This window comes from Cavia porcellus, unplaced genomic scaffold (genome assembly GCF_034190915.1).
Source record: "Cavia porcellus strain 051 isolate PalLab524CR breed Dunkin Hartley unplaced genomic scaffold, mCavPor4.1 scaffold_33, whole genome shotgun sequence".
NCBI classification, from domain to species: Eukaryota; Metazoa; Chordata; class Mammalia; order Rodentia; family Caviidae; genus Cavia; species Cavia porcellus.
Window position 1 is genome coordinate 33,997,264 of NW_026947516.1, and position 13,625 is coordinate 34,010,888.

The 13,625-nt window shown below is 38.4% G+C and overlaps 1 protein-coding gene across 49 annotated transcripts in view; it reads right to left on the reverse strand.

Moving 5' to 3' along the window:
- The window catches only part of Tasl (TLR adaptor interacting with endolysosomal SLC15A4), a 111,227-nt gene that overhangs the window by 29,783 nt on the left and 67,819 nt on the right, over positions 1-13,625 (reverse strand). For 16 of the 49 annotated variants that reach the window (XM_063242854.1, XM_063242848.1, XM_063242861.1 and 13 more), the window contains 6 exons: positions 11,567-11,611; positions 9,872-9,971; positions 9,361-9,438; positions 7,667-7,699; positions 5,629-5,686; positions 4,265-4,456 (listed from right to left, as the gene is read on the reverse strand). The gene's annotated coding sequence lies outside the window, so the exon portion shown is untranslated. Of the gene's footprint in view, positions 1-4,264; positions 4,457-5,628; positions 5,692-5,974; positions 6,068-7,666; positions 7,700-9,360; positions 9,762-9,871; positions 10,205-11,566; positions 11,612-13,625 lie in introns of all 49 variants that reach the window. The other 33 variants (XM_063242866.1, XM_063242865.1, XM_063242833.1 and 30 more) reach the window with 26 other exon arrangements.

Here is a 13,625-nt window from a genome sequence, read left to right on the forward strand (position 1 = left end):
GTTTTTGAGACAGGGTCACACTATGCAGTTCTGGTTGGCCTTGGGCTCACTTTGTAGCCCAGGCTAGTCTCAAACTTGCAATGATCCTCCTGCCTCAGCCTCCTGAATCCTAAGGATTACAGGTGTGCACCACCACACCCAGCTTGATGCACATAAAATTTAATCTTGAAAATAACCTATGTGTGCATGATTATTTTCTTTCTTTTTTTTTTTTTTGTCTTTTTCATTTTTATCGATACCAGGGATCAAACTCACAACTGCCTGCTTGCAAGGCAGGCGCTTATGCCACTGAGCTAAATCCCCAGCCCCACATGATTATTTTCAAAAACAAAGTTGGAGTGTTGGGGCGGAGCAAAGATGGTGGATAGATAACAGTTGGCTACAGAGGCTCCCTGAGATAGTGAGCTTAGAATTCAACATAATACAGAATGGGGAGACTTGAACAGAGGGAGTTGAATTCTCTCGTCCCAAGAAGAAACTAAGGTGAGAAGAACCAATCAAACATTCAGTCCTGGTGCTATTATTGGAACAGCTAAAGATTCAGTGCTCCCACACAGCAGGTAACTTGCCGAGCCATTGGAAATCCCGCCATGTCAAGTCACTGGAGGTGCAGTCACATTGAGGTCAAGGTCACCAGCCAAATGGAGAGCTGAGCTGGCAGGGAGTCAGCATCAACCTGTGGTGAGTGACAGGAGTGGAGCCATTCCACAGAAAGGGGGGTTCTGGCAGACCACATTCTGGGACCCAGCAAGACTGGCAAGTACAAGGGGCAGCAGTGACTTCATTCAGTTGTTCCCTTCTGAAACAAGATTGGTGGAGTGAGCTAGGCCTGGCTGACACCCAACAGGTTATCCAAAATCAATTCCCTATGGCGGTGGCACACACTAATGCAGTGAAGCCTCAGAAGTTTGACTGACCTGGAGAGGAGGCAGAACAAAGTAATTCAGTGCAGGCCTCAGCAGCCTGATTGATCCAGAAGGAAGGGGCCAGCATATGCTGTCCCTGTCTGCAACTCACTAGCATACTGCAGTGGGAAGGGTCACCTAGCCAGCGTCCTTCAGAAGAATTGTAACCAACAAAGAAAGAAACTGGGGCCTCCTGGAAGGAAAAAAAAACATAGGAAGAGGAAGCAACAAGAAAAAGTCCCCATGTCCAAACCCTGAGAACATTGACCCAGGACAGGTAAATACAAAGAGAATGAGAACAGCAAACATGCAATATCAGACATGGCACCAGTGGACATAAAGAGATTATCTTCGGGACCTCATAGATGAGTTCAAAAGTGAAATATTAGGCCAAGTTAAGCAAGATATAAGAAGATTAATAAAAGAGATGCTAAGCACCCCTCAAGAAGACACAGAGAGAAGAAGGGAGGAACTCACACAAAGGAGAGAACTATTTGATGAAGAATATAAAGAAAATATAGAATACATGAAGCAGATACAAAGACATTACAAGGAAATTTAAAAATCTATGGAAAGATAGCAAACCAGCTCAAAAGAAACTAAGGATAGATTATCCAACCTGGAGGACAGGTTTGCAATGTGGGATTATGAAAAGAAAAAACTTTTAACAAGGAAACAAGCAGTAACAACATAAAGGCTAGAAGTTAACAAGAGGATCTACAACTTGAGAATAAAGAATGTGAATGAAGAAGCAGAAGTACAAACAAAGGAATTACAAAGGCTATTCACAGAAATAATTAAGGAAAACTTCTCAAACATAGGAAAAGTAAATGATACTCAGATGTATGAGGCATACAGAACTCCAGCCCCCTACAGCCAAAACAGAGCCATACTCAGGCATATAATAATCAAGATCCCAGAAATTCAATATAAAAACAGAATATCAGAAGCTGTTAGAGACAAGAAACAGATAACCTATAAAGTAAGGCCCTTCAGAATAATGGCAGACTTCTCAACACAAACCATCAAGTCAAGAAGAGCCTGGAGCAAAATAATCCTAGCCCTGAAAGAAAATAACTGGAGCCCAGATTGATATACCCTGCTAAACTGTCTCTAGAAATTAATGGAGAAACAAGATGCTTCCAAGACAAAGAGGAACTTGGGAAATTCACAACCACCAATCCAACTCTACAGAGAATACTGTAGGGCATTCTAGAGAGAGAGAAAAGTACTAGGATTCCAGGAACAGTGGCAGAGAAGCCTCAATGAATGGAGCAAAAAACAGAATGAAGAAGATAAGTAGACAACTGATGGCAAAAAAAGAGCATAACAGAAATAAGGCAGAGAAGGTTGGTTATAATCTCTAATATAGATGGCCTTGATACACTAAATTTAAAAAAAAAGAACCACGTATGGAGTAGATCAAGAGACAGGGTCCACTGAGATGCTATTTATAGGAAATATAATTAACATGTAAAAGAGTACATGGACTGAAAATCAAATATGAGAAGACAATGCTTTATGTGACAGAGAACCAAAGAGTAATAGGGGCAACTAGGCCAGTATTTGTGGATAGGTAGGAAAGACAGGCTTTAATAGGTAAAGGAATAAAATTAGAGAACAAGTCCAGGAGAGAGAAGGTTCAGAACCACTTAGGTAAATAGCAGGTTCCCCCCTCCAATTTAAAGCCAAGGGTCTATTCAGACCCAGAAATGCAGTGTACCCTGAGGAAGGGAAAGGGAAGGGAGAATCTTAAAAAAAGATGGCAGAAGATATTGTTAATAGTGTATCAGGATTTAAAACCACATTACTCGCACCACTCTGCTTAGATAGATTTTATTCTGTCCCACTGTGTCTGCTTGCTTTAGATTTGAGGGCACAGACAGCTATCCCAAAAACATCAGGATATAGCACTGTAATCATTTTTAATTTTTCATTATCTTAATCAGGAGCCCTGTATGACTTATACTTTTATCATGACTGATCCTAGTTAAATCTGGTTTGTTTGATTGGTGTTTGGTATTGACAGATTTTATTCAAAACTGATATGATTGATAGTATCAAGTCTGAGAGTATAGGCAACTACACTGAAGATGACCAGACTCTATAATACACATTCTGGTTTGATAACTGCTTGCTTTTGAAGTTTTATACTATATACAAAGTTCTGTTTTTATTACTACTGTTACGTACTGATATATTAAATTATATTATGTCTGATGATATAGCCAATTCTATTGAAGATAAAAAGAGACCACACAGGGACTCCTTGTACAACGGTCTTATATGTCTTTTTTGTTTTATGTGTTTATAGGAATATGTTTTGTTTTATCTTGCTTTGTTTTGTTTCTCTCTCTAATATATAGAGAGGATAGAAATACATGTTAAGGATAGAAATACATGTTAAAACACATGCATGTATAGAATCTATAAACAGTTTATGAGAACTGATCTTATGACATGTGATAAAATGAACTGATACTATGACATGTGATAAAATGAACTGATACAGCAATACTATTATTCTTTGTTCAGAACGACTTTAGCCTGCTTTAGTTTGTTTAATCCCAACATAAATTAAGATATGGATAATAGCATGCATGTTTAAGTGTATAGAATTGACAACCATATTACTAAGTTTTTGTTGGATAGTTGAACAGAACTGTTTTCAGTCTCGCTGTTTGAATTCCCAATTTATATGTTCTGCTTTTGTATCTTGAACAACTATTTGTAAAACAACAATATGTAAACATTAACTAGTGATTTCTTACTGTTTATTTTTTCTCTGAACGTATGTATTATTTTACCCATTTTCTGTTTTGTTTAGTCTTTCTTTAAATAAATTTTTTTTAAAAGTTGGGCTCTCTGAGAGGTTAACAACTTTGCCCAAGGTGAGAGTGCAAGTGCATCCCAGGAATTTGGAACATATGATAAAACTGTCTCAACAAACAAACCAAAAGAAAGGACTTTGATAGTAAGTAAAGAGAAGGATATATGAGCAATAATGTTTTATGAAATCTGAACAGAACTATTTGATCAGAACAGTGTTCCAGCAGCCAGGTGCAGTGGCACACGCCTGTAATCCCAGCACTTAGGAGGCTGAGGCAGGAGTATCAGTGTGAGTTTGAGATCAGCCTGGGCTACAAAGTGAGTTAAAGGCCATTCTGAACCACATACTGAAACTCTGCCTCAAAAAAGACAAAAAACTAGAGTTCTACATTCCCAGAGTGTATTAGTTAGCAGCTGCTACATAACAAAATGTTCCAAAATTCTGTGGTTTTAAATAATAGCTCTTTTATTTAGATCATGATTCTCTAGATTGTTTCTGGTCCAAGCCATACTAGGCTGATCTCACTCACCTGGCACTGGTTGTTTATCTATGGTCAACCTGGTCAGCTGGAGAGTTAGGTGGGGGCTGACTGACCATAGGTGAGCTCATTCAGGTACCGTGTTCTATAGGTTGAAAGAGAAATGAATTGTGGGAGCCCACTATCATGTTTAGATTTGAAGACTGACTCTACTCATTCTTCATGTTATAGTTCAGATTTTACCTGAAAATGCAGAAGCAAAATATTAAGGGGTCTCATCTCAGCAGTGGTAAAAAAATATTAAGGGGCATGGATCCATATTTTTTCTAAAGCAAATCTTATAGCCACACATTCTATCTTGTATGTGTGTGAGTATGTGCTGGGGATCAAACTCAGGGCCTCAAGGATGCTAAGCATGCACTGCACCACCAAGTTACACCTTCACTTCATGATTCTACTTCCATTTTAATTTTTAAAAATTCTTCTGATTTCACATTTTACCTCTATAAAATGAAGTAGAGAATTGTGTGCATTCTAACAACTGCCAGTTATAGATAATGGTGAAGAGGACTGGAGAAGAGTGAACTTCCAAAAGTTGTGGCTAAAGAAGAAGGACAACAATCACCAGAGTCCCTTCAATATTTTTACTTGTAGGCTTACATGACACATATTTACATTTGTGAAGGGCTGGGGACGTAGCTCAGTGGCAAAGCACATGCTTAACCTGTGTGAGGGCCTGGGTTCAAAACCAGCACCAAAAAAGAAAGCCCGGAAAAATTTAAACTTGTCATTTTAAAATAATTTCTGCAAATTACTTTATAGTTTTTAAAAATACGATAGACAGCTACAAAGAAAAAGGTCTGCTTGACATGGTGACACATGCCTGTAATTCTAGCTACTCAAGAGGCTGAAACAGAGGATTAAAAATTTCCAAAATAGGTAACTCAGTGAGATTCTATATCAAAATAAAATATGAAAAAAGGAGGGCAGGGAGGTAGCTTTCTGGTAGAGCATACCTAAATTTGTTGTCGCTTGGCATAACTGATGCCATCTTGAGCCCTGCATTTAGCTTGTGCCCTGTACTTGACTCAGGAAAATGGAAAATTGCTCAGAGTCTAAGTCCCATGAGAAAAGCAGAATGAGCTGTACCCTCAGGAGAAAAATTAACCTGCTCAACAAAAGAAGCAGGATACAGGTGTCAACCAAAAATTAATGTAAGATTCTAGCTAAACTGTTTCCAACAGAATGTCTTTTGTGATTCTCTTTTTTAAAAACTCTGTAACTTTCCAGTTCAGTGCCACTTGTTTGGATTCTGAAATGGGGGATTCTGTGTATGAATGGCCCTCAGGTCAGTTAATTAAATTCCAAATTTATCAATTTTGCTGCTTGGATTCCTATATTGTTCATGGACTCACCTCAAATTTAACGCTCAGTACAGGAAAAAAAAGTCTTCTTCTCTAAACCTCTTCTTTTCTACTCTCAAAAGGAAAACATTGTTTTCAATATTAGGTTTATTTCAATATTAGGTAAAATTAAGCTTTTATTGTAGATTTTAACAAATTTTTAATGTTGAAGTTGTTATTTTAAGTAAATATTCCATGTAGAATTGTTAATATTTTGTAACATTTTAACTTTGAGATCTATACTTGACCATATTGCATCCAGTTCAGAAAATACTTATTCAGCTTTATTATGAGCCAGGCATAAGGCATTTAATAGATAAAAACTACTAAAATTTGAGTCAGTTGTGGTATCACATACCTGTATTCCCAGCACTCTAGGTGGCTGAGGCATTAGGATGGGATCACAAGTTCCAGTCCAGTCTGGGTAATTTAGCAATTTATCCAGATTTTGCTTTAAAATTAAAGAATTTTAGAGCTGGGTGTGGTGGTACATGCCTGTAATCTCAGCACTGGAAGGCTGAGGCAGGAGGAATGCTGTGAGTTTGAGGCTATCCTGAGATACAAAGTGAGTTCAAGGCCAGCCTGAACTGCATAGTGAAACTGTCACAGAAAAAGACACACACTCACATATGCACACACATACAAAAAAAGAAATCTAAAAAGGACTGGGAATGTATCCCAGTGTGAAGGCCCTAGGTTCACTCTCTAGTACTTAAAAAAAAAAAACTACCAAGATTCAACTCCTAGTTTCAAAGAGATCATAGTTTGGTGTCCCCTATATCTCTAACCAGGAAAAAAGATGGGGCAGCAGACAGGAAACTACTATTTAATACCGATAGTGTCTTCTTTCCATTTTACCATACAGAGAACTTTAGAGTATATTTTCTTCAGGCAAGTTTCAGCTCTCTCCTGTGATTCTCACAAACTGATTGTTTTTTATGTGCATTCCAACGTAATCCATGAACTTCTCTCTCTGTATTTCTCTACCTCTTTACAATTCATAAGGAAATGATGTTGTATTTACACTGCTTTTATCTTAAGTACAACATAATTAAACCAAGAAAAACTGGTTCTCTAACCATTGGTCCCTCTGACCTTGAGTCAACTGCAGATTCACCCAAGTCAAATTTTTAGAATCCATTAAACTTGAGCACCCTGAGAAAAGGCACTAGTCTTTCTACACAAGAATACTTTGTTGTCACAAGAATACTTTGTTGTCAGGCTGGGCAGCCCACACCTGTAATCCCTACTACACAAAAGGCTGGGATAGGATGATCATAAAGTCAAGGCAAGCCTGTGCAACTTAGCCAGACTATGTCCCCAAATAAATTTTTATTTTATGTTTTTAAGATAGGGTCTTGCCCATAGTTCTGTCCTACCTCATGCCTCACTTGCGAGTTCCCAATCTTCTTCACTGTGGACCTGTCTCAACTCATGGTTTTGCTCTATAAAGATCCCTAGAAAAGTCAGGGTCCTCAGCAACCCACTCTGGACCCCTTCTGTCTCTCAGACAGAAGCTTTCTTTCTCTCAGTAAATATACTCTTCTCTTAAAAGATACGGTCTTGCTATGTAGTTCAGGCTTGCCTAAAACTCATGGAAATTCTTCCTGCCTCAGCCTCCTGAATGCTAGAGTTAATGTGTCACCATGCCCAGACTCAAAAAAAAAATTAGAATGGGACTGGAGTGTAGCTTCATTGTAGAGCATTTACTTAGCATATGCAAGAGTCCTGGTTCCATCCCCAGCACACACACAGAAACACACACACATATTACTTTGTCAAACCCTCTATCTTGATTCCTTTAAGTTTTAAAGTCATTTCTGCAACAAAAACTCACACTGAAAAGTAGCAGCCCAAGGAAAGTTATAGAATGTGTATAGTCCTCAAACTTCAGTGATGTACACTAAGTTGAATATTGCACATTTAGTAATTAGCCCCTTACCTAGCCAGCCATTAAGATTGAGGATAATGGTCTAATATTTCCAAAAGCTGTCTCATTTTTCAGAATCACCTGAGAGCCAGGGAGGTAGCTCAGCAGTACAGCACCTACCTGGCAAGCCTGAGGTATTGAGTTCGATTCCCGCTACAAAAAAAAAAAAATCACCTGAGATGCTGATTAAGCATGGAGCTTTTCCAGATCTTTTCACTGGGAGATTTGGTTCATGATATTTGAACCTAGAACCACTACAGTTAATAACTATCTCCCCAGTGATTCTTAAATTTATGCAAGTTTAAAAAACATTACCATAGGGTAGGGGAACATTTTAGACCAAGTTCCCAAACTGCATCTAAAAACCCCACTTATTAATCACAAAGTACCAACACTGCAATTAACCTGAAATACTGAGCTTTAGGAAAAATCAAATCATACATTAATATCTTTCATCTTAAAAGAAAAACACAATAATAGAGCTTTCAATGGTATAAACAGTTTTTGTTGACAGATAAAAGTTCACCTTTGGCAAGCTTTTGCATAATTAATATGATCTTTGCTGTTGTATGCACACTGATAATTTGTCCAAGCTTGGCTGGAGTAGCTTGGCCCATGTGCCAGCAGCGAGGGATATGCCTACCCACTGCATCAGACATACCATAAGTTTGCCACCACTGGCATAGGGCAATAGTTTTCAACCATAAATGTGTATTAATACCAACAGGAGAGTTTTAAAATGTACATATTATACATATTTGTGCCCAATTCCAAGCCCAGAGAGTCTGATTGAATTTACTAGTATTGCTGTTTGTTTCTATGATTCTCGAGATTAAACTCAGAGCCTTCCAACTGAGCTAAACCTCCCAGCCCTTTTTAAAAAAAATTTGTTTTGAAACATACTCTTGCTAAGTCATTAAACTGCCCAAACAAGGCTTCAATTTCTGGTCCTTCTGCCTAAACCTTTTAGGTAGCTGCAGTTACAGACACGAGCCATCATTCCTAGCTGTTTTTTTTTTTTTAATTCAGGCAAAATTTTGCTATGTAGCCTAGGCTGGCCTTGAACCAGCAACTATTCTCCTGCCTCAGCCTCCTGACTGCTGGGATTACAGACATGCACCACTATGCTCAGCCACATTGATGATTTTAAAACTTCATATTATGTTTTAAATATGAAGTTTCCTATAAAGACACATGTATTGAGGGTGATAATCTCATCAAAGAATTAATCCATTGATGAGTTTATATTAGAGGTGGTCATTAGGAGGTGGGGCCCAGTTTCAGGAAGTAGGTCACTGTGGGTATACCTTTGAAAGTTATATTCTGACCTCACCCCTTTCTATATCTCTTTCTGGTTCTTCCCCTACTCTCTATGTCCTGCCTTCCATGAAGGTAGAACTTTCTTGCTATATCATGTCTCTGCCTTAGTGTTATCTTACCACTGAATGAAACCTCTGAAACCATAAGCCAAAGGAAACCTTTTCTTTAAATTCTGGGATCAGGTATTTGGTTCCAGCAATATAAAGGTGCCTAATACAAGTACCCAGGAATTTCTATTGATGAGCAATTCTAGTGTCAGAAAGAAGGATCTAAAGCAGTATCAGTGTCCTTTACACACATAAAAATTCAGGAGAGCATCAAAAAACTTGTTTAAGTGGGTCATGTTCATATTTTTCATAGTAGAAATTAAAAGCAAGACATTTTAAACAGTTATTGACTCATTTTGTTAGTTTACTATCTTTGTTAATTTTCTCTCATTGTTGAGACAATATACCTGACACCCAAAGTGAAACAAAGGAAGGTTTGTTTCTTACAGTTCTTGAAGTTTTCAGTCCATATTCAGCTGGTTCCAAAGCAAGATGGCATGGCTAAGGTGCAGCTATTTGTGGCCACTACAAATAGCAAGCATGAACAGAGCAAAAAACAAAATACAAACCTCCTTCCCACCCTGATACTGTATGCTGGTTCCGCCCCAGAGCAGGTGCAAGACTCATACCACTAATCCTAGCGCCAGACAATGAATCAACCTTGAATTCCAGAATCAACTGTGTCCATGATTGCATGAGGCTTGGGAGGACGATCTGAACACAAACCATAACATCTACTTTCCCAACACAAAGACACAATACTTTGCCCTTTTAATTTGTCCCATGGTTTCAAGAGATTCATTCCATGATCAGCTGGCTCTAAGACATCAATATTATGATGGAAGGCCCTAGGAAAGTAAAGCTACTTAATTAATGGGTATCTTAGTTACTTTTCTTGCTGCCTTGACAAAAATACCCAATACTGAAAGCTATAGGAGGGAAGGTGTATTTAACTTACAGTTTGTAGAGGTTTCAGTTCACAGTTGACTGGCTCCAAGGCAAGGTGGCATGACAGAGGGACATCTCAGAGGAGAAAAAGAGTTCATGGTGGGTAGAAGCTAGCAAAACAAAGAAGTAACTAGTGACAAGCCCTGACCACAGCTCTTTTGGTCCTTTATATCTTACCCAGGATCCCTGTCTTTAGGGGGTAGGTAGCACTCACAACCTTAAACTCACCATCTCTGTTTTAATTCCACCATGAATCAATCCCAGCATTATTTCCTTCATCCCAGCAGCACAAACCTTCAATCCAGCCACCTCCATAAAGCCCCAACTATGATCACATGAGACTCTGGAGGGACATGTAGATACAAGCCATAACAGTGGGAAACAAGGAGCAGAGCAGGAGAACAGTGTCAAAGTTTTAGGGCCCGGGGATCAGATATAGACCCCAAGACTACTCCTCCATGACCCACCTAAAAATGTGCTTCACCAATCTTCAGGATGGATTTCAAAGTCAATAAATTTCAAATTCTATCCTGACTGCCACATTCATTTAAGGTTTACAATAATAAACCCATTGCATGATAATATAATATAAACGTATTTTCAAAAACATAAGCCTGATGTGATGGTGCATGCCTGTAATCCCAGCACTTGAGAGGCTGAGACAAAAGAATCATTATGTGTTTGAGACCAGCCTGAGCTACAAAGTGAGCTCAAGCCCAGCCTGAACTGCACAGTGAGACCTTGTCTCGAAAAAATAAATAAAAATAAAAAAATTAGTAAGAAGAGTAGCATTGTTTTCTAGTTTTGTAAATCTCTTTATATTCTGGCCTATAGTAGACAGCTAGAGCCTACATTTAATCTATGAAGATATGTTATTTGATTAAAGAATTCAGCTTGAGCTTTGTTTTTTAAAATATAGCCATACAGAGATATATTAGAGATATAAAGGAGAAATATTATTTGTTTGTTTGTGTGTGTGTGCTTGTTTATTTATGGCACTGAGAATTAAATTCAGGGCCTTCACATTGAGCTATACACTCAACACTTTTCTGTTTTTTGTTTGAGTCAGGGTCTCCCTCAGTTACTAAGTTGCCCACCCTGGGCTCAAATTCATGATCCTCTTGTCTCAGCCTCTCAGAGTGCTAAGATTACAGGCATGTGCTACTGGGTCCAATGAATTTTTCATATCATGCAATATCAACTATGTCACATTATAAAAGAATGGAAGAAGGTGATCCAGAGATTGACAGAGGCACTGGGAGGGGAAGGGGACTTAAAATGAATTAATATGTGTTATATACATGTACCAACTCCCTACAATGAATGTAATCATCATGTATTGCAAATTTGTACTAATAAAAATAAATTAAATTTAAGAAACAAAGGAAAGGGCTGAATAACTCAGAGAATCAATATTTTGTCAAATGACCAACACATAGTATAAACTCTTACATGGATAGAAGATACATTCACAGTTAAGAGCAGTGGTGTCTAATGTAATAGAAAATAAAAAAAAAAATCATTGATGGTTCCACATTAGAAGCAACTTTTAAACTGCACAAGTTAACGCCTGTAATTCCAGCACTCAGGAGCCTGAGGCAGGAGGATCACCAAGAGTTCAGGGCCACCTGGGGATACATAGGGAATTGAAGGCCAGCCGGAACTACATAGTGAGATCCCTCTTCCAAAAAAAAAAAAAAATTACCTCTTGTAGTGTTTTGGTGTTGTGTTAAAGAATATCCGCAATCACCTGAGAAGAAAACAAAAAGCAAAAATCACAGTTTGACATTTGTTCTTTCAAGTAAAAATGATGTTTCATGAAGAAAAACTGCTATTTCACACCAGGCATGGTGGCTCACTCCTGTAATCCCAGCACTCGGGAGGCTGAGGCAGGAGGATCCTTGTGAGTTCGAGACTAGTTTAGGTTACAAAGTGAGCTCAAGGCCAGCCTGAACTGCATTGAGAGACCCTGTCTCAAAAAGACAAAAAAAGATGCTATTTCAGCCTTTAGCCCATTCATTTTCTCTAAAGGCATCTATTCTACTTCAGTATGCAGCAGAAGTGCTTTGTGTGTACATCACATCTCAACACAAGGAATATTTTATAATATGCACTCAAAAGCTGGGAATAGTGCCACATCCCTGTAATCCCAGGAAGCTGAGTCAAGAGGATCATTAAAAACTTTTGGCCAGGCTCAGCTTTGTATCAAGTCCAAAGCCAGTCTGGACTATAAAGCTAAGCTCTGCTTCAAAAGATGTATATTTGAAGGTTTAAGGCTAATACCATTTACAAATTGTCGAGTTTCATCAAAGATATTCTTAAATGAGAGTGACTTCTTTTTACTGTGTATGTGGAATAATAAACATGTAAAGATTACTACTATACTATAGTACTGATACTGCTTGTTTCAATTCACTTTAAGGAGTCAGAAAAATTTTTTATTGCTTTTGTGCCATCAGTACAAATGTCAACAGAGTTATGAAGGGAGGTAGTATTATCACAGGGTTTTAGAGGTGCTGGAGTCTCCTTCAGGAGGGGATTTCTAGATTCTTTCTGTCCTAAGAAAACAATTGAGCAAGAGAACCACAAGTGGTAGCAAAGTAATACTAAAAGTAGGAAAAGAAGCAGTCTCTGCAAAGTGAGTTTTGGCCAAGTAAAAATAGGGAAAGGACACCCTATAGCATGAGGGTAGGTTAACAGACAGGCAGGCAGGTGCTCTGTCACTGAACAGCCCCAATGGGCTAATACAAGAGAGAACACAGTGGTCAAAACTCAATGTGTACTGTCTTTTTTTGTATCCTATCAAAAACCTGCTCAAGATTTCCTGAGAAGTCCACATGCAGGACTTTGAGAGCAGTTCTGTTCATGTGTCCTTTGATTTTGCAATTAATTGGTCATACATGCTTCCCTAGCCAGCATTACCATGCCCTAATCTTCTGTCTCAGTGTTGTGGCATTATTTTGAAAATGGTTTTAGACTCATGAAACCCATGAAAAGAGCTTTGAAATCACATTTGTAGAATAGCTGAACTAAAAGAACATAGAGTGGTTTTAATTAGAAAGATAGATGGGAAAATGTAGCATGCATTTTCCTATTTATTGCTGAAATTTCCTATATTCACAAGCTAGGTATTATTATTTATATTTTATAAATAAGTTAATTGAATCTCAGGGAGCTTAAATAATTTTCTAATATCAAGGAAGAGCTAGGATTTAAGTCCAGACCTTCCTGAATCTAAGCTTGTCCTGTTGTTGCTATGCCAATTCATCTTCCTTCACTTGAACCATTTGAGGTTTAAATAATAGCTAGGAAGACATACTGAGCATTTACACACTGAAAACTATTCTCAAAACTCCAATGCATGGCCAGGGATTTTAGCTTAGTGGCAAAGCGCCTGCCTGGCAAGTGCAAGTTTCTGAGTTTGATCTCTGGTACCAAAAAACAAACAAACAAACAAAAACCCTCCAATATCTCCAATGCATTAACTCATTTAACCCTCCCAACAGTTGGGCTCTTCTATCAGCTCTACTTTAGACAAGGAAATGGAGACCCAGAGAATTTTCATAGCCTTCCCAAAGCCACAGAGCTAAGAGCTATGGAGTTAATACTGTTACAGGCAGCTGAGCTAGTTATAAATATTATAGGCAGCCAGACAGGACTAGGCCCTTGAGGAAGCAGGCACAGAGGACCAAATGTCTTGTGACCTTGGAGGAGACACACACCTCTTGCTGTGGGCCAGATCTCAAGACAGAAGGCAAAACAAA